The following is a 20853-nucleotide window of genomic DNA, read 5'->3' on the forward strand; positions in this document are numbered from 1 at the left end:
ATTACTTAATCTTTTTTATATTTGATGTATTTTTTTCATAAAGAAATATGAAAAATAGATTGAAATTGAAATTGCAATTTAATCCCCAACACAACACAGACACACGCACACACAGACACACACACGCACACAAACGAACTCACACACACATGCATACAAAGCAAAAACTGGAAGTTTCATGCAGAAGGCGCCACAATGGCATGACAAGATGGATTCGCAGGATGCCAAATCAGCTGACATAGTATCGAGAGACAATTATTTTGAAAAGCAATATGCTATACAATGTGTCAGTGATTATTAAAGTGCTACAGCTGTACGATTTCTTTTTACGACCTTCTGCTTCTCTCTGGCACGTCTTCTTCCCAAACATAATTCATCTCTTTGGCAAGATCTCTTTAAGTAAGGGGCAAAAGTAGCTGTAAGAAAATAATGTCAGTTACTGTAATAGTCTCAGCCCCTTAGACCTTGAAATATACATTTCGAACACTGATTGATCACGTTTTTTTAGACTTAGTAACTGCGCCTGACACTGTCTGTTCGGTGTCATTGTATAGGTTGATCTGTTTTCGGCGCTTGTCATCTAAGAAAACATGCTCTTAAAAGATACTTATCGTGTGTTATGTTAAAACTCTTTTAAAGTCAAACTCCATGGATTTATGCGCAGAGATTACTAGAGGAGCGCAAGTTTACACACCATTCCCATCTTACACAGTGTAGTGGCCAATGGTGCTATGCATCAGTACAAAATCGCAGTTGGGAGTATCACTTGAAGCAACAGGCGTCTCCACAAAACACTCGCTCAATTTCCCCCTTCATCCCTCATCCAACCGGGTACGCCACCATTGTCTTGTCTTACACCCCCCCCCCCCCCCCCCCAATCGAGGTGCTCGCCTTGCTCCCCTCCTCTGCACTACTTGATAATCATCCATGGTCGGAGATCACGCAGGAGATAAGGACTGGCCCTTGAGAGTTAAGGGGTCGCCACACATCTCGGTGAGGACGTGTAGCCGTTAACTCGTTCCGAGGCAGCAATCGTTGTAGCGATCCTCGCGATGATTCTTGCAGCCCGAGGTGCTAGACCGAGCTGGGTTAATTACTGGTGTTCAGCTAAGTCCGTTCTCAGGATCTTTCTCTTCTCTTGTGCTTCTCCTTTATGTTTTTCCCCATTTTTTTTTCAATATCTTCATATGAGTGCGCGGATATTTGGTATTATATACCGAATTCTGTATGACGTGAATTTTATTCTGTTGTAAGTGGCCCAATGGGCGCTATTCACTGACCTACATTTGCACCATTCTGTGATGTGAAGTATCAAAAAGTATGATCTTAAAGAATTTTGTGTACCTATATGAGCAGACGGTATAATGGTAACCTAAGGCGCCATCCCAGGTACCTTGGAAACTTTGTAAGACGATGATCTAAAATAGTGCCTTAGAGTTATATTGGTCAAAACAGCCAGAATTGTTCTTGTTGGAGATGTATAATATACGGAGATACATAAGACGTTCGACGTGTTATAAATTACGGCTGGTTACGGTGAGTGAAACATCATGAACAGCATGTGTGTGCGCTATACGCTCATTGGCTGTTAAGTTTGTTCCCGCTTTCTTGTCATCTAAGGCAAACATGAGGAACAATAATGATGACAATACCACATGCAATTTCTGTATTATGGCGCCATTTTTCATCCTGAATAAATGCTCAAGGCGCTTGAAACCAAAACAGAAAGACTGAAAATACCATAAAAGAAGAAGAAGAAGAAGAAGAAGAAGAAGAAGATGATGATGATGAGGATGAGGAGAAGGAGGAGGAAGAAGAAGAAATGAATGTCTGTCTTCCAAACGCACAGATAAACAGTATAGATTAAATTGCGCCTCAAAAACGTATGGTGTTTTAAGAGTCTTTCAGCTCACGCGGAAGTAAATTCTGCAGTGTTGGTCCAGCTTTATTCTAATCGGTAAGAGACCAGAAGTTGAGGATCGAAAAGTTCATGTGGATTGGGATTGACGAAACATACATGCATTGTAGTCAGGAGCTGCTCCCTTATTGACATGATAAACCAGAAGAAGCATTCTAAAAACTTATACGTTACTCTGCGGGCAACCAATGACGCGAATGAACTTCGTTTGTAGTTTTTGTAATTTGGCAATTTGTGAGTTTTGTGAAAAAAAAAGCAGATCAATACCAAAAATCAAGGCGTGAAGATGATAATTCCGGAGCGAGTCAAATACTTGCGGATGAAGCAAAATGTTGCGCAGTTGATAGCGGACCGATTAGAATATGAAAATAAAACAAACAAATATGTGAGAATCAAACATAACACCAAGATTACGACATATGGTTGACAAAGGGATATCGTTGCCTACAATGGAAATAGAATCAATGTCCAATTTGTTCAAATGAGGTTTGGAACCGAGAAGAATAAATTTCCATTTGCTGTGATTCAGAAGGAATGAGTAAGACTTCATCGAAGCAACAATATCCATGATGCAATTTTGTAAAGTGCGCAGGGCGTGGGAGGCTTGGATTTGATGCCGCGGAAATGATTGAAAAAAAAATAAGTATGTCATCTGCATATGATCACAAAAAAGTTAGATTATGTCTCCTTCATAATGTACTTCTTGACGAGTGTTCTTGTGAAAACAGTGACATTGTTTAAATTATATCAGCAACTAGGTTCCAGACAACAACAACAACAACAACAACAACAACAACAACAACAACAACACAAATCAAACACTAAATTGATAGCCAAAAGACACGTCCTCCCCCTCTTCCAGCATAGTCAGTAATCTTTACGCTTTCGCGGTACGTGCACGCTCTGTATAGCGCTTGCTATTCATCGGCTATCTTCTTTTTTCTTTCTTTCTTTCTTTCTTTCTTTCTTTCTTTCTTTCTAGTTGCCGTCGTCAGGTCGTTTCATGACATTGAGGGAAGATTTTGGTGTCTAGCGACAGTCGAAAATCCTGTGAAAGACAGAAAATAAAAACACTGCATTGACAACAATGATAGAGCCGTTGAATATCGTCGCATTTCTTGAATTAAACGCTAAACATCGTTGTGCTTCTTGTATCGGAAATGTCACGCTGTCCTTGCTGATAACCTATGACACAATTCGATGCGCTGGTATCCTGTACATACACTGACATACAAAATTGCGCTTTTCCCCGCCTGGAAAAAAAAAAAAAAAAAAAAAAGGAAGGAAGGAAAATATTAAATGACTGCTCTGGACTACAAAGCTCTCATAATGTTTGTCAACCCATCACTCTACATCACTAAAAGAGCACCAACGAACAAGAAGCTCTTGACAGTGTTACCCTACTTCTACGAGCAGTCACACATCACAGCATAACGCCACGTGGACCAGCATACCGTCATCATGCGAAATTATGATCTTCTCGGCGACGTCGCGGCTGTACGCGGACTGATGTGCTGGCATAAGGCGCCAATTGTCAATTACGCCCCGAAATGTGCGCCATTGGTTAGATCTAATCGCGCAATTTGTTGTCGTTTGCGGGAATGGTTGTGGCGCGCTGTCAGCAGATTCATCCCTCATTACCCGGATGAGAATACCGATGCAAAGTGAACTGGAGGGAATATTGTATTAACGCCGAACATAGCCTGCTCCTCCTTGACAGGGCAGAGAACCACTGAGAGGCAATTAAAGGGGAACATTACAGAACAAAAACTTGAGAGTGCATTCCTTTGTGAATATGGCCTCAAAGGTCGATAACACCGACTTAGTTCCACTATGTACAATCCATCAGACACAAAATGGCGGCCTTTAACAGCGTTGTGATTCATCATAGTATTGGGATTTTGTCGTTAAAGGAGAATACACCCCCCCAAAAAAAAAAAACAACAACAACAACAACACAACAACAACAACTTATGTAGATTCAGTGAATGCAGAAATATCAGTGCAATATATCAGTGAAGTTTGCTGAAAATCATACAATCCGTTCACCCCCCCAAAAAAAAAGAAATAAAAAAAAAACATTCCTGAATTTCGAACTCCTTGTCCAAATTCCCTTAAACTACTTAAGACGTTTTGTTAAAACCCGCATTTACTGAATCCACATGAAATGATTGAAGTGATTAGACCCTTCTCGAAAAGAGAGCTACCACAATTCGTGTCATGTTGAACTGTTTTCTTAGAATCTGTATAAACCAACACAACACAAGTTCAGAACGTCATTGATATCATTCACGAAATAAAATCACTATCAAGAAGATATCAGCAAGAAGATGACAATCAAACAAAGTTAATCATTTTGTTATCTACGACAAATACCTAGAAAGAATTTGACAGACATAACTGTTGATCCTATGCGCAATTTTACACCATATCTGACATATCCTGCGATGCGAACAGTTATTTGTCAATGTTTGTTATCTGAGGGATAAAACGAAATTTGTTTTCGGGAAACCTTTCTTATTCTGTAGCTGGAAGCTTAAAGCGTGAAATCATAGATTTGCATATTAGGGCTACGAGCATTACCGAAAAACACAAATAACCTGTCGCATTATGGGCTGTATAGCTTGCAATTGGCGATTCTACCCTCGGATCCGAGGCGGCGTTCTAAATGGGCCGGCGGAAACATGGGTTTTGATGATGGATGCGACTTTCTAATTGGTGTTAGAAATGTCAGAATCCTTTGGGATCAGACAATCTGTAGGCAACCGGAAGAGCAATCCCAGAACGAGTATTTTCGGTCGCCAAACACACACACACAAAGTAGAATGAGAGAGATAGTGAGATAGATAGATAGATAGATAGATAGATAGATAGATAGATAGATAGATAGATTGATAGATATATAGATAGATAGATGGAAAGAGTGTAAAAAATAGCAAGCACTAAGGCAAATGGCAGACACCGACACACATTCCGAACAATGACATACAAAACACATGTAAGCACACACACACAGACAAAAAACTAGAAAGCCACCAAGACGAAAGCAATTTAGTAAAATGTAATCGAGCAATGCGTCTCATAAATGCTAGAAATTATCTCAGATAAAAAAGAAATGGAGAAATCTCGCCCTTACAATGCCTTGATACTTTTCTATGACCTAGGGCAGAAAGTGGATTTCCATCTCAACTTGTTATGGAACAAAAGCGATAACACCGTACTTTTTTTTTGTTACCTTTAAGGACAAGATAAAGAGATTATCAGTTGTTTTTAATCTCCACTTCTCTCCCTGTTTCTCTATATTATATATAAACATATCTACATCTATCTGTATAAACTATATATATATATATATATATATATATATATATATATAATATATATATATTTGTACGTTCATTTCGGCGCCACCTGCCTTTCTTCATTTTTTCGTGTCAGCGATGGTATTCAGGATGCATGAGATGAAGATGAAAAGTGAAATGCCCAGGCCGTGAGGGTATATCGTACACCGTCCCACGAGACATTGCCCGCCTGCAACACTGGTTGTTCCAACGTGTACCCATTTCGGTGTGACACTCCTGCAAACTCGAGAATACAAAAAGGAAATGATGAAGTAGCCTCCAGGAATTTCCGAATTGGGCTGAAAATAGAATATTGGGCGATGCACCGTCTGTAGAATCAGAGTGTTTGTAAATCTCGAGTTGCAGTTTGGGAAAACTTCACTATATGAGCTTTTCCACTCTTGGTCTTGTGTCAGTGTCGCGTTCCTTATTCATCTAGGTGTCTAAGCATAATCAAGGTGTATGTTGATACGTATGCGAGTTTGTATGCTTATATACATGTATGACCATTTACCAATATGACCAATTTCATACACCTATTCATTTCATTTTAAGTATTCTTTGGATTAATTTGTATTAATGACATTATTGATCAATGACATCAATGATTCAAACTTTTCCACCAGAAAATATTATCTGTCTGTTATATTTGTTCACGTAAAACATGTGTGATTATAACCAAGAATGAAAATGACGTATTTTTATGATCTTTCTCTTTTAGCTCTTTTATATTGTATTTTTTTTGTTACTGTTACCGTTGTCACAAACGTCATTATCACCATTGTGCTAATACCACCTCTCTTTAAAAAAAAATCTATCATCATATCATTTTCTTTCCTGCGTCCAGTAAATCTATCTACCTACTCAGCTATCCGCTGTCTACCTAGACAAACACACACACACACACACATACACGCACACAATTGTGTGTACATGTGTGTGTAACTTCTGAAGGGTGTTGCCACAATTTGATCTCTTCACGCAAATTACAACAAAGGATGTAATTAAAACCGTGGACATAAAAATGTATACACACGCAAACATACATAAGCAAACACACACAGACAAAATGTATATATATATATATATATATATATATATATCATATCATATGGAGAGAGAGAGAGAGAGAGAGAGAGAGAGAGAGAGAGAGACTGCTGGCCAACTATTATCACACCGTCCCGCGACAAAATGCTTGAGTTGATATAACACGGATGCAGCAGGGCACTAAATGCCTGTTGGCATGTCATTAATCCACGGGGCCAACATCTACCTTGGAACAAGAAGGAAGCACATGAGGAGGTTAATTTCCTTATTACCGACTTTTTTTGCCCATTTTTCAGGGACTCGTGATTAGGCAGCTATCAAAGGAATACTTTCCAAAAGAGTTGAGATGACGCATGCGCAGTAGGCGTCTATAAAACTTTCGAATGACCCTAACTGTAGAAGAGCTCCAAGGTGCCCTTAGAGCAGTATCACCGATGCAACCATCAAATCTAAATAAGACAGCAGTATAGATGATGACAAAACTGATGATGATTTATAGTCATCACAGTCGACACCTTTTATCGTTTTGTGGTTACATTTATAGGTATTTTCATTATCATTAACATAATCAGGGATATCACGCTAGATAAGTCATCAAGGCAAATTCACCGATCATCCTCTATTTTGTTGTAATTCGCTTTTGTCGCTTTCTCATCGAAATTACAACATAGGTAACCTCCTATTCCTCTCGGAGTATCTCAATTTGTTGGGTTTAGAAGGAAAACCTCTCTGTGTAAAGCTGTTGCTGACTCATATCATGATGAATAAAAACAAAAATCACGTTAATGTGTTTGTTTCCTAGCGTACATCCAAGAGAATTAATAAGGTCAATTTATCTAACGCCGTATAACATTAAACGTTATCTTTCATGTCGGCCACTCAGCTCAGCTGAATGAGAAAATCATAACCCTGTCGTTGTTCGTCTGTTTTTGTCAATCAAGCAATCCTCGGAAGTTCCCTAAGAAGTACCTTACACTGCCTTAAGGGATTTGAAAAAAAAAAAAATTATATCAATTCCTGACATATAGATGTTTTTACTCTCCAAGTGTTTGATTCATGACCCCAAACAGTTCCAATCTAAACTTTTAACATTCCATTGCTATAATCTACCCTACTTAGGTATTCAAATTCTTAAAAGGTATTCACCTAATTTTCCACTTGCGTTAGTTTATTACTTTTATATCCTCACATACTTCAATACAGTTGTTTTCATTTTTATCAAAAGATGGCAAACTGCTTATATTTCTGAAATTCAACACTTTTCATCTGAACAAAAATCAATAAACTTACTTCAATTGAATTTCGCTGCAGTCGAACAAATATGTCTGTCCAATCCAATTTTTTATTTCATCATGATCATTCACTGTTTACTTTATTACATCACAGAAATAAACGTGAAGAAGTCTCTTTTTGTAGTTGCTTTTTGTTAAAGGAGCATAATTTGTTTTGTTTTTGCCGACAAACAGGTTGTTAAAGTTGTACTTTGATGGACCGGGTGTAGGCCTATAGCCACAGTGTAAAAACTAAGAACCTATAGTGTCATTCTCTGTTTTTACTCTAGAGAGTTGCACATAATATTATGTCTTATGCGTACATTCCTCTAATTTCTTCATCGCTATAATTGAACTGCGTTGACCATCTTTTATCCGCAAATTGTAGAGGTCTTGTAGATTGTTAACAGAAGGTACGTTAATGTTGCTTAAATAAATATATCCCAAATTACCTTATTCTTAAATATCGAGTTCCATGTCAAAGGTTACAATATCCATATTTTGAAATGGAGCAGACGTTATTCATTTTTGAAATCCTCTCGTTTTCCGCTGAAGATTTCATTTTCCATCATGCTGCTCCACTGAATAGATTCCTTTTTGAAATAAAGTAATGTCGAAAATTGTTATCTGTTAAACATATTTTACTGGTATCAAATATGAATGTGTTTACAAATTCTCCTTTCATGTTTCTACAAAATCTTCCCATGTTTACGAGATTTTGAAATAATATTGTGGGAAAAAATTACGTAAAATTCACATTTTTTTCGAAAAAATTCTATGATCTTACCTGTCTCAATTCATGCACTCCAAATGTAAAGCCCTTATGAACGGCGTCTTATATTTCACTGCATGTGCTAAAATTTGTATGGGCAATATGAATTCAGTGATAGTGACAAATGATCTCCCTCATGTTGTAATCCTCTCTCTGTGCTAAAATACCAAGTCCAGTGACCCCATTCATTTCATTGCGACATATACAGGGGCGGCGCAGCCGTGGGGGCCGTGGGGGCTCGGGCCCCCACACTTTTTGTGCACCATACACAGGAATACAGAAGGTGTCATCACTTTGGGCCCCCACACTTTTTTCAACCCGGAAGTACGTAAGCTGAGGACATTTTTTGTTTTTTTTCGCTTGTCAGCTGAAGAAACCCGGAAGTGGACGGGGACGGGGAGAGATGAGCTTTTCTTTTCTTTTTTTTTTTTGCTTGTTAGCTCATGAAACCCGGAAGAGGGCCCCCACACTTTTGAAAACAGTGCGCCGGCCCTGTATATATAAAAACAAAGTGAAATATCAAAGCAAAAACATAAAACTTATGATCTACAGACTCGAAGACCTTTTTCCAAATCAGTTGCAACTACAATTATATAACCATTATTCCTAAAGTCATGGAATGAAATAAAAACCAATGATTATCTTTAGTATTAGAATATCGCAGCCTCTCCAAATTGCTATATTTAATGTAATCTACTTGATTATAAAAGATACCATTCTGCTCGTTTAAACTTCAGATGATATTTTCCTATCAACATGATAAAATAGTTGTTGGCTTGTACTTTTGGACATACACTCTAAGAAATATATGTAGCACCTTTACGGGTGCAACTTTGCACCTTTCAGACAAGTGAGCACCTTTAAAGATGCAAAATTGCACCTGTAAAGGTGCTCATTAGTCTGAACGGTGGAAAGTTGCACCCGTATATTGCACCTTTCAAGGTGCTCACTTGGTCTGAAAGGTGTAACGATTGTGTCACACAAATAATTAGAGTGTATATTGTGGCAATTTTCCTTCCTTCGCTAATTCATAAGTATAGCCTCGTACTGTTTGTTACCGTCATTTATTGTATGTTTCATTCAATTCTTCAACTATGTCATCTGTCCTAATCTGTCGTAAAACTGACCACAATGTAAAAAAAAAAATCCAAAGTCTGTATAACCATCATTGCCAGGGAATTCATTAAAAAGATATTCTAATACTTTAATCACACACACTCTCATACACACACACACACACACACACACACACACACTTTCTCATGATACTCTCTAAAACCGTGATGCATTGCGAAATATTTTGCTTTAATGTAAAAAGTAAATCGCCGTAATAGATAACGACTTTTTGCGGGTCAGGAGCTTAATGTGATTTTCTTTCTAACAATGCAATGGGTTTCTCACTTCTGCATGTGGATAAGCTTTGTAGCCTACATTAAATAAGTCAAATCGAAGCATAAAACATCAATGTCTGAGTCAAGACCCTTTATTCGCCTTATGCTTTTAAAAAGCACACCAAAACACAATCCATGTGTAAATTAGATTGTATATACAATGTACATAAAAACACCCCCTGGTGTTCTGTCTGTATGAAGTCTGTCTGTTTGCTCGTCTGTCCACTTTGGTCAACCCTGGATATTTTTTTCTTCTTCTAAAAGTATAATCATCATTATTATTAGTATCTTTACCTTTTCTTTTTATTACAGTTCTTACTTCCTATCGCTACGTTGCCTCCGGATCAACAGAAGGCTAACTCGAAAAAAAAACCCAGCATGCTTTTCCAGCCTATAAAATTTGCGGTTTTGTTTCTAGCCAACGACGAGCAGCGCTTATAAAGAAAGATGGTGCATTGGGATATATACCCCGTTATAAGAGACTCTTTCCAGTTTAAGTCATCGATTCCCAGAAACCAAATTTCTGTGGTCCGATGCAGTAACTCATTATTGCTATATACTTGCTTTTCATAACTAGTTCTTCAAATTATAGAGTCAAAAGTCTCTTCTATTGATTTCAATCAATTATTTTTGCTGTTTGTATCTCTCTTTTCGTTTGCAGAATTTCACAGGCCTCTTGATGTCTAAATACATAGCTGATTCGTAGACCGGCAACACGTTGTTGAAAAATCTAAATTTCTTATTTTGCGCTTTGATTGGCAAATTCACAAATTTATCTCTGATTTTTGCAGATGTCATTAATGTAATTATCGTACGAATTTATCTTTTCATTCCCATAAAAGATATAGGCAGCGATACTAAGATGTGCCAATCTAATAATGACAAAATGATATTCCAGCACGAACTTTCTTAAGAACTCAATGGGTTAACTGACTAATCGCCTGGTATCCGTTGCCAATTTCTCGTGGCTACCGCCAAAGCAATCTTATTAGAGTCTTGCCCCGGTTGGTACCAGAAGAATATATATTAAAAAAAACAACAACAACAACAACAACAAAGAGATATGATATCCGAGTGCAGAGCCTGAAGCGAAGGAATTATAATTAAATGGCCAGTCATATCAAAAATCAAAAATTTGTTGAGAATATTGTTTTATTAACCTTCGAATATGCTTACTCATTTCTGCTCGAAGTTTGCGCTGTTATTAATTGTCCGTAGCGTTAAAGGGGGGAAGGGGGGGGGGGGGGGGGGGGGGTCAGACGCGAAGACAAACACACTCTTAACAGTGAAACTTGGTTTGATGTTTCCTCACTCGCTTCACCTATGTACTCACTATATAGACTGCTCCCCAAAACTGTGGAGACATCTATCGCTCTATGTTCGACATTCACCAACAGTTAATGCGTTTAGAGCGTTAATCTTTTAGTAGGAAATGTTGATATAAGTGCACAACACAAACGTGTAGTTATTATTACCGTTGTTTCCAGTATTTACGATCGCACCAGCAGCTGTGAAAATCTGATTTTGAAGATTTAAATCAATCTTGATTCAAACAAGGAAGAGAGTAGATGTATGTAAACATCCACTAAGACTTCAAGAGTTCTAAATAATAAACGAGGGTACTTATAGTAATTTAAATTTAGAATGCAACAATATCTAAACTAATAACAACTGTTACAGCTCCTTCAATATTCGATGATACCCAAAGAGAAACAAGGCTCATCATAACGAAAAGTCATTAATCTGAAAATGAATTTTTTTTTTCCGAGGATTCGTTAATTCGAAGCGGAACAATTCCGACGGTTTGCTAGTATGCACCTTTTTTATTCACTGTCGGACTAGAACGAACCGTATTTCAATCTCAGACGACGTGAAGTATTATGGCCTGATAGCTTTATCTAAATAGCAGTGGGAATTTGATATAGAGAGCGTTTATATCGTGTTCAAAGCATGTACATTCTATCTCATCCACCAATATACCTAAAGGAGACCTTGGGTTTATTTTAAGACTTTTACATTTGAACATCTATAAATTGTTTATACTTGGTACAGTGTTCCAGAACTTACAGTGACTGGGATACGGACAAGGAATAAGAATTGGATGGATTTGAATAAGAATAAGAATGTTTTCAAAATGTATAACAAATCACATTTAACATGTTTAACAAGGATGATGACCGCAGCTTCATATTAGAATGCAGGATTTGGTGCTCATGGAAGGAAGAACGAAAGTAGAAATCACGTAAAAATTCTCCACAGGTGAACTTGTTAAACAAGTGGTATTGTTATGGAATTAAATTGCTACATTACTGGAATATGTAAGCCTCCTACGTCATCATCCTCGTTCGGTGAAAATTGCTTCTTTTTTTTTAAAGTATTGGTTTCTCCACTCCCAGGAAGACAGTCTAGATTTCACAATTCTATACATGGCACAATCAACGTAATACATGATATAAAACTATATAAATGGTCTGGAATTTCCCTCTAAAGTTAAGCAAGCTAAGTCGTCACAACAACCCTTGGTCGAGAAAATCATCTCTGAAAACTGAATACTCTCACATTGTACTGATTCACATCGACGGTGTCAAAGTTACATGAATCGAGGGCATAAAACGGCGACGTGTATCAACGTAGCATTCATATCGTTGTGAAATCATTTCCGACGAATGTTTCGAGACGAGAACGAGTGTTATGATTTCCAGCATTCATAAAGAAAGTTGTTGAGAGTATCTGTGTTTCTATCTTACAAGCCTTATGAAAACTATAGTGCGAAGACAGCCGCTGGCATGCAAGGAAACAGGTGTAAAAAAAAATGGGGGAAAATCGCTTCTAGGTATAGTGTAAGAGAATACTTCGACTCCCGGTTGGTTCCGGTTGATGTAAACCGAGTAGAAAAAAAAGTCTGATATGTTTTTCAAAGTCAACATTTTATCGTGACCAGTGACGAATGAGCCTAACATCTGGAGTTGAAATGAGACCAAGTATGTTAGACACGCCCATGATGTTTTACAATGAGACCACTATACCTTCGTATATAGCACATGCCAAGTACAATGAACTCTCAAACAGATTTCTTTTCTCTCCCTTATCCCCTTTCTTACTTTCTCATTTCCCTCTATCATTTTGTCTTCCCTCTCTTCCTATCTTTTACTCCGTTTCCCTCCATTTAGATATATAGGAGTCTCTTTATCACATTTTTTTAATATCGTTCCATTTGTTTGTCCAAAACTAGTTTTATGAAACCTTTAAAATGACAACACCCGTTTGAATTGGGTTTCTAACGGCTTTGATGTATATACCGCTGAACGAACAGAAATATCAAAATTGAACACGGCATTCTGTACAGCTGTTTCTCATAGTCCCAGGTGCAAGGTTCGGCAGATGTCATATTTCGAGACAATCTTTTCCCCATGTGGTCAAGCAACTTGACCGACCTGAAATAGTTCATGATGAGCGAAGAAGAAGAAGACGAAGAAGAAAAGACCAACCAATCCTACAACGCTCAATCAAGTCACTCCATGAACGATCATCAGTCACCTCCAATTTTATCGATGAATTCATACAGATGCAAAGTGTGATACATTTGGTTCACGAAATTGATTTAAGGTATCGAGGGAGATGTATGGTGACAACATGTCACCCGTTTCTCTCTAGTATGTCTATATTTATTGTGAAAGAAAATGTATGACAGATGAAATGTATCACATAGATATATTTGGATTTTATTACGCACGACTTCATGTGATCGGAATTTTTGCAACAGTCGAGTGCAATTATGAATATATTCATGTTCCTTGAATCATATTGGATGGCATTTGATAATATTGTAAGGGCCACATACTTCTGATATAATTATATCCCAGGTGGCTCCGCATTTCACTGGCCAAATGTTTAGTATTGTAGATTACAGAATTTACAGATTTCCATTTGCTTTTATTCCTTGTGTAGAAGATTGCTCCTATTTCATCTTTCACAGATTATAATATTTATATGGATAGATTCTTAGAGTACACATGTCATACGGAATAGAAACAAAACACAGCTTATACGCGCCAAAAGCTGATGACATTATCTGATGAAGTAAAATAATATCTAAATATTTTTTGCTCCTCTTAATTGTCTCCTTAATTTCTAAGAGACATCGTCGCCTCTTTCTTGTCGCCGATCAACGCCCGTCTCGTCTTTCCCTGTTTCGACGAGCCGGCGTTCAAAGCCAACTTCACCGTCAGCATCGTCCATCCGTCAGCCTACATCGCGCTCTCGAACATGGACCCGTCGACGAGTCCGACAAGGGACGACGATGGATGGACGACGACGTCGTTTCGCACGACGCCTGTGATGTCCACCTACCTGGTCGCCTTCGTTGTGTGCAAGTTCCGACACCAAGAAGTCACTGTGCGCGACAGAGTGAAGGTATATAGACATAGTATACGCGAATCTGTGTCGACATTTTATTCATGGAATGTTTACTGCAAGTCTTTTACTGTTGTTAACATGATTAGCATCTTATACACATGCAGATATAAAGCTGTATTGCATCTTATTCTTTCAAGTTTTGTTGCGCCTCGTGCATGCAGGCTGTAAATCAATGTTGAGGTTATATGAAAAGAAAGATAAAACCGATGGCAGTTTTTCCCGATAAGAAAAAAAGAATATTGGACACATGTTGGAAGGCTATATTAAATGATGAATTTAAAAGACCAGTGTCACCAATTGGTTGAAGTTGACAAGAACTCTCCTATATGACTGCATTTCAGGAATATTTGTTTACGTCGACTATAATTATGTTGCCTTTTTTATCTATTTATTTTGTTGTTGCGGGAATGGGGTTGGAGGTTGAGTAGTAACCTCTGTTCCAAGATATCTAAAGATAAAGCGATCACGTCAGAGACCTCTTCCAATATGCATTTTTTAAAAGTTACAGAATCATATTAAAGGAGGTAAATAAGAAATTGTAAAATTTCATTGAGTGTAAACGTTTTTGCGTTGATTTCTTTTTATAAAATTGTCTGTTCTGCTTTCAGTACTTTTGTAAAAACATATAGGAATAGGCCATCGTTATATCAACAAACCAAAAATTTGAAATAAACTGCATGGGTTTAAAGAGGAGCAACACATAAAGTCATTTGAAAAAAAAATGAAATAAAAATGTCACACAAACACCGAACAAGTGCATAGGTTGCAGAAAGTAGAAACGTTCGGTTGTAGCTTCGGCAATGTGCAGCAATGTCTTCCTCCATTAAAACACATAACCCTCTGTGAGCGTTGTATGAGCGACCATGGAAAGAAACAACCCCCCCCCCCCCCAAAAAAAAAAAAAAAAAAAAAAGAAAAGAAAAAAAAAAGAAGAAAAAAAAAGAAGAAAAAAAAAGGAGATAAATAAAATAAAGAAATAAAAACAATAATAAAGAAATAAAAACGACAACTTCTTAACGGCCAGAGCATGGGATCGATGCGCGGTGACATTTTCAGAATTACAAAGTATATTAAAAGAAAATCGAATGTAAAACGAATTCGTCCCCATTCGAATCAATTCAATCAAACGGAAAACCCCCGGTATAATTACCGTCCTTTCATGCATCGCTGAATGTCGGATGCAAAACGAATAACATTTTCAACATTGTATTTTGTTCTGCCCAATAGTGGCCAATGCCCTTATGGGCAGACTTGCAGACCATGCGTATCACACTGACATTTTTTCAATGATTCTCGTACACTACCATTTCACGATTACTAGAGCAGCTGAATTGAGCGCACGAAATTCCTTGATGCCCGTTAAAGACAAGTAAACTCATCGGATTCTATGTTGTATAACCTTCATAAAGTGCCAATATCTGTGTCAAAAGGGAATTGTCGTTTTTTGTTCTTCATGTGCGTGCGTGTGTGTGTGTGTGTGTGTGTAATTTTTATATACTTGATATTTGTGCTTTTCTGTAATACAACACGCAAGGTCCTTCAAAAATGCAATTATTTGGTATGCTGGTTTACATTTTCTACATTCATTATTTATTCATGTATTTGTGTGTTTATGTGATACTTGTTTATTTCTACATCCATGTAACTCTTATAGTTTAGAGTGTGGTCGAGACCGGACGTGATCGCGCAAACCAACTTCGCCCTAGACGTCGGCGTACAACTCTTTAACGTACTGGAAGACTTCAGCGGCTTTCAGTATCCTCTGCCTAAATTAGGTGAGAAAGAAAACAAAACAAAACATGTTTTTGGTTTATTTTTTCCATTTTAGATTTGATTTTCAAATAACGATGATGCTTTCACCTGTAAGTTAATTTTACAGAAAGGTCCTTATAATATGAAAATTTCAGTACTTTGTTGGTGTATAACTATCATGAATGTCAGTGAACTAATGTAGTTGAAGAGTGGCATTGAATGAAGGTGTTGCTTATAAACAGAGAGCTCAGCTGTGATTGATTCAGTAGATATAGAGATAATTTCAGATGAAAATAATACATAAGCCAAAGATAATAACATCCATAGAACATTATTCAATGGAATCACGTTATTAACTGCATTGGACAGTGGCACAGACAGAGGCACACTTTATATCAATATCCTAAGAGTATCCTGTCACTACACTTTATATTGCTACACTGTTAGAACGCTGTGTAAAATTTCGTTGTTTAAAATATTGTTGTTTAAAATTCTAAACAATGTTGTTTAAATATAGAAAATTGGAGCTTGATTGCCTTAAACAGCGGTTGTTTAAAAACAATTCGGAATGATTGTCCAAACAATTAAACAACGGTTGTTTAAAATTGATGGGCAAAAGTCATGTGATAGTCATGAACCAATCAGCGGGCCTGCATGTTCGTCGCAATCGATCGCCGCCGTCGGGCGCCACGGCCACCGCGCCTGCGCCTCACACACACACGTACTAGTACATCACACGTTTATGTACGTATAGCTATACAGTAGCGGAGTGCGGCTATTCATCATGATGGACGGCGGTGACGATGACTGCAATGCAGCTATATGGAGTCACGAACATTCTCAGCAAATGGGGTCTAGCTATAGAAGAACTTTGCCAGTCATTCCAAGGTATTTATTTATTTAACTGATAACATCGCTTCATGCCCATCTGTAATTTGCATGATGTATGAAGCTAGTCACGGCTCACGCTTTGGGTTCTTGGCCGGGCTGCGCTATGTCTCGCCTTCATGCATGTAACGTAATAGATCTAACAAACTGTATGTTAACGTTTAACGTTAAGTTAGGTCGTCCGTACCGGTACGTAGGCCTACATTATGTTTTTCAACCAACTCGTGCTTGTATAAACACTAGCATAATTCAATCCTTACATACATTTTCAAAACTTCACATAAAATACGAATTTCTTTTACAAAAACTAATCATCTAAATCAGCGTACGGAATATTCCCATTGTTGACACAGTACAGTAGCCTACTAGTATTCGTTGTACAGTATTCTAAGTTGTAACAGGCACTGTGCCGTATCACATCATGCACAAGTATAGGCGCAGTGTCCGAGTTCGATGATGTAGAAATCCAACAAGTTAGTTAGGCATAGGGTCTAACGTGACGGTTAGGGCCTAGCGGGTTAGCTAGGTAATGCTAGGGCCTAGTCAAGGGCTAGGGCCTATATTTTTAGACTGCTAGTGCTATAGTGCTAACTAAGTTCAATTACACAATGACCTGTCTCGATCATTTCCTACCTCATAATTTAGAACTTTTATGCCATGGTCGGCTGTATGATAGCCCTACTACATCGACCACCCTCTTGTAATAAACCGACCGTGTATTAATTAGCGCACTGAACGCATACTAGAGTAGTACTAATACGCACTTCACTGCACGCAAAGCACATAAAAATGGATTGGCTTTGACTGTTGATGAGGATGGTGTGGGAAAACGCGAAAATTCACCGTTCATTAACAAAGTTAATGGTTTCAATCAAGGACAAAATTTCGAATGAATATTTTCACTGAATCGTAATGTAATGTCTATGGAAGTTTCTAAAAAGCTTCGTACAACATGCTGTTCAATACAACTCGGTTTGCGTGCATTGCCAATGCAAAAACAGCGGTCGATATCAAGGAGCATTACTGCGAGGAGCTGAAACGAGGCCACGCAAGTTCGATGGCGATATTTTTGCACTGAAACTTCGAATCGAAAAGGGAACAAAGGCATTTGATAGCCTAGCTCTGGATTTTCTCAATCACGTAGGTCAAGTTTTTTTTTGCATGAATTTCAGTGTTCAATATTCTTATCAAGCAAATAAACATTAGGCGGTCGATGAGTAGTAGGTCCAACCGTACAACCAAAATCTACTGTAAACATAACAAACCCCCTAAAATCCAATAGTAAAGTGCAAGTTAAGTTCTGCTACTTTTGCTGGAGCAATTCATTCTTTACTGAGCATCATTGCCATCAATGATGCTCGATGAATTAAGGTCTACGTAAGCTTCCAGTAGAAAAAAAGGCCTAGAACCCCTATAGAAAGTGAAGATAAAGACAGAAAACAGATTGTGGTGTTTTTAACGCACAATATAGTCTATGCACCACATGTAAACTTAATGCCTGTAGTAATAATATACATGTACCACCTTAGTAGAGTTCTATTTGTTTCGTGTAGGTAGGTGGTTTGGAACCAATTTTTGGCACTTTTGTCACTTTCGAATAAGTTTCTATGCAAAGATTAGGAGCTTTCTTCTCAGTCTGTCAAGATTTCCATGCCAAACGAAGCACATTGTGCAAATTCACACAAACTTGTGAGAAAAATGTTTATAGAATGAACATTTTTGCAGAAGCTAATGATCATGCATACATGTAATTCACTCCATCATTTATGTTTTTGTTATTACTTGAGTATTATATTTTTTTCCATTTGGTTGATAGCATTCTTTCTGGGCCACCCTTGATATGATTACAAATGCAATCTTGTTCCCTAATTTGTACAGATCAAGCAAGACTTCAGCCAGGAGATCATGGCTGAAGACAGGATGTTTGCAGCATGGCCATGTATGCTGACAAAGTACTCTAGTATGGGGAATCAAGATGTCCATCGTAGCAAACGCTGCTTATTCGTCACACGGGTGACACCGATGGCCTTTCCCAAGGTACATTTTAAATAGTATTGCTCTGTGTAGAGATTCTAATCTACAGCCCCAGTACCACCCTTTCCTTTTTTGCATTTGAGTTGAGGTGAATTTATTAACAACATTAACAAAATACTTACAGTATGTACATGACTATAAAAAAAAAAAATTGTTAGACCGAGAAATTCATTCAATGCTTGTTAATAAATTTCTAAGACTTTTGCAAAAACCTGCAAAAACTGAAGTGGATCTGTAATTTCAAAGCCAATATCAAAGAGATCATCCGGGCTCTTGATGACTCTGCTTTGTCCATCATTCAACTTGCATGTCATGTTCCCGTATTTGGTTTTGTTGCCGATTCGACATCATGAGCTTCCTTGGCATTTATCATGCACTGATCGAGTGACACATTGCATGCCTTTAGATCTTCATTGATGTACACACTTTTCATGTTCTCTTTTCCTTTCAGACTAGAATGCCCAGAATACAGTTTGTTCCTTTTGTTTGCAATAAAGTGGACTTTGATCTGCCTGCTCTTTCCTTCTTGCCTTTTCCCCAAGATGATGACAAGATCATGAAGATGAGATGTCCTCTTTCCAAATGTCTAAGCCAACTTCCTTGGCAACATTTGACTCGCCCTCAGTAAGCTTTTCCTCTGTCTCCTCAGCCCCCTCTGGCAGGCCAGTCAGGCAGAGATTGTCCCTCCTTAGCTCATGTTGGACCTCGTCCTGCTGGAACTGAATCCTCAAGAGATGACATGTGGATTCAGAACATCTTTAATTGTGCTCATACAAGCTTCTTTCGCTCCTTGTATCACATGCGGTAGTGCAGCTTTAATGACTGTAACTACAGCTTGGACAATTATTTGGGAGAGGCTGTCTCCTGCCACTCTCTCACATTATAGCACCCCACGGCCACACAGTTCATGTACACTGAAACTTCTGGACGGTTTGTCCTTGCCTCCTTCTTCTACCATTCCCCTTTTCTTCTCCACTGCCTGATCAACTCACATTATAATCAAGCTTTTGTCATTATAGGGTAACATTAACAGAGAAGTCTTTTATGAACTATTAAAGTTTTTGCATTCTTTTTCCTACTACTTGGAATAAAAATCACTGGACCTTGAACATCCCTTGCTCTTGCTAATCTAATGCATATTAACTGATCTTGCTTTATGCTATGCCAGAATATGACATGAACCTCCTGCAAAAGCCCAAATGTCATTCATATTGCAATAGTCTTTGTTAAGCACTTAACAGTAGTGCAAGATTATTCTTATTAAGGCACTGGCTGTCAACACCATTCAACTTTCTTTCATCCAAGTTCATGGTAACTCTGATTGCTGCTTTGTAGAATAGCATGATGATTATTACAGCATTATAATTCTAATGCTTGGCCTTACAAGTTTGGCTCTACTCATCCACAATTACTTGCCCGTCTTGGTAGTAAATGCCTTTGCCAGAATCAGTCCCTCATTCAAAATGTGTAGTATTTTCTACAATACCCTCCAAACAACTTTAAAACAGCCCCCCCCCCCCCCACACACACACACAGTTAGTAATCCTGGTTGCAATCAAGTACAATATAAGTACATACGCTAGCATCTGAATATGAGCTGATACTTGTCAGCATTTCTCTTTATCAGCCTTGATTGTGTTAATATTTTGAAAGTGTATATTTGTACTTATCATTCAAAATACTCCCCCTGTGTCATACATTTTGCTCCACAGAGGAAAAAGAGACGCTTGCATTCAGCATGCTGCCGCTAGTTTGCCGAGGCTGGACTGCGAGGGTGTGGGGCAAGTGCTCCTTTCAGGAGTCGGAGTTATTCTACGACTTTCAACCTGTAAGTACCTAACTGTTCGGAGGCTAATCTTCTAAAACAAGTGATGTGTTGCCCTCTTATTAAAATGATGAGATGGACTTTGACATTACAATACAAAATATAGAAATCCTCAAGCTGTGGTCCATAGTTACAGAAATTCCCAGTTTATGCTGTTTCATTTGTTAGTTTAGTCCATGGATTCTACATATTTATGCA

At 38.0% G+C, this 20853-nt stretch overlaps 1 pseudogene; it reads left to right on the top strand.

The window, feature by feature from the left end:
* Positions 1-20853, top strand: part of LOC139710091 (aminopeptidase N-like) — a 76357-nt pseudogene that overhangs the window by 22946 nt on the left and 32558 nt on the right.

This window comes from Diadema antillarum, unplaced genomic scaffold, assembly GCF_040938485.1.
Source record: "Diadema antillarum isolate AM-2024a unplaced genomic scaffold, OU_Dant_1.0 seq00001497_RagTag, whole genome shotgun sequence".
NCBI lineage: Eukaryota > Metazoa > Echinodermata > Echinoidea > Diadematoida > Diadematidae > Diadema > Diadema antillarum.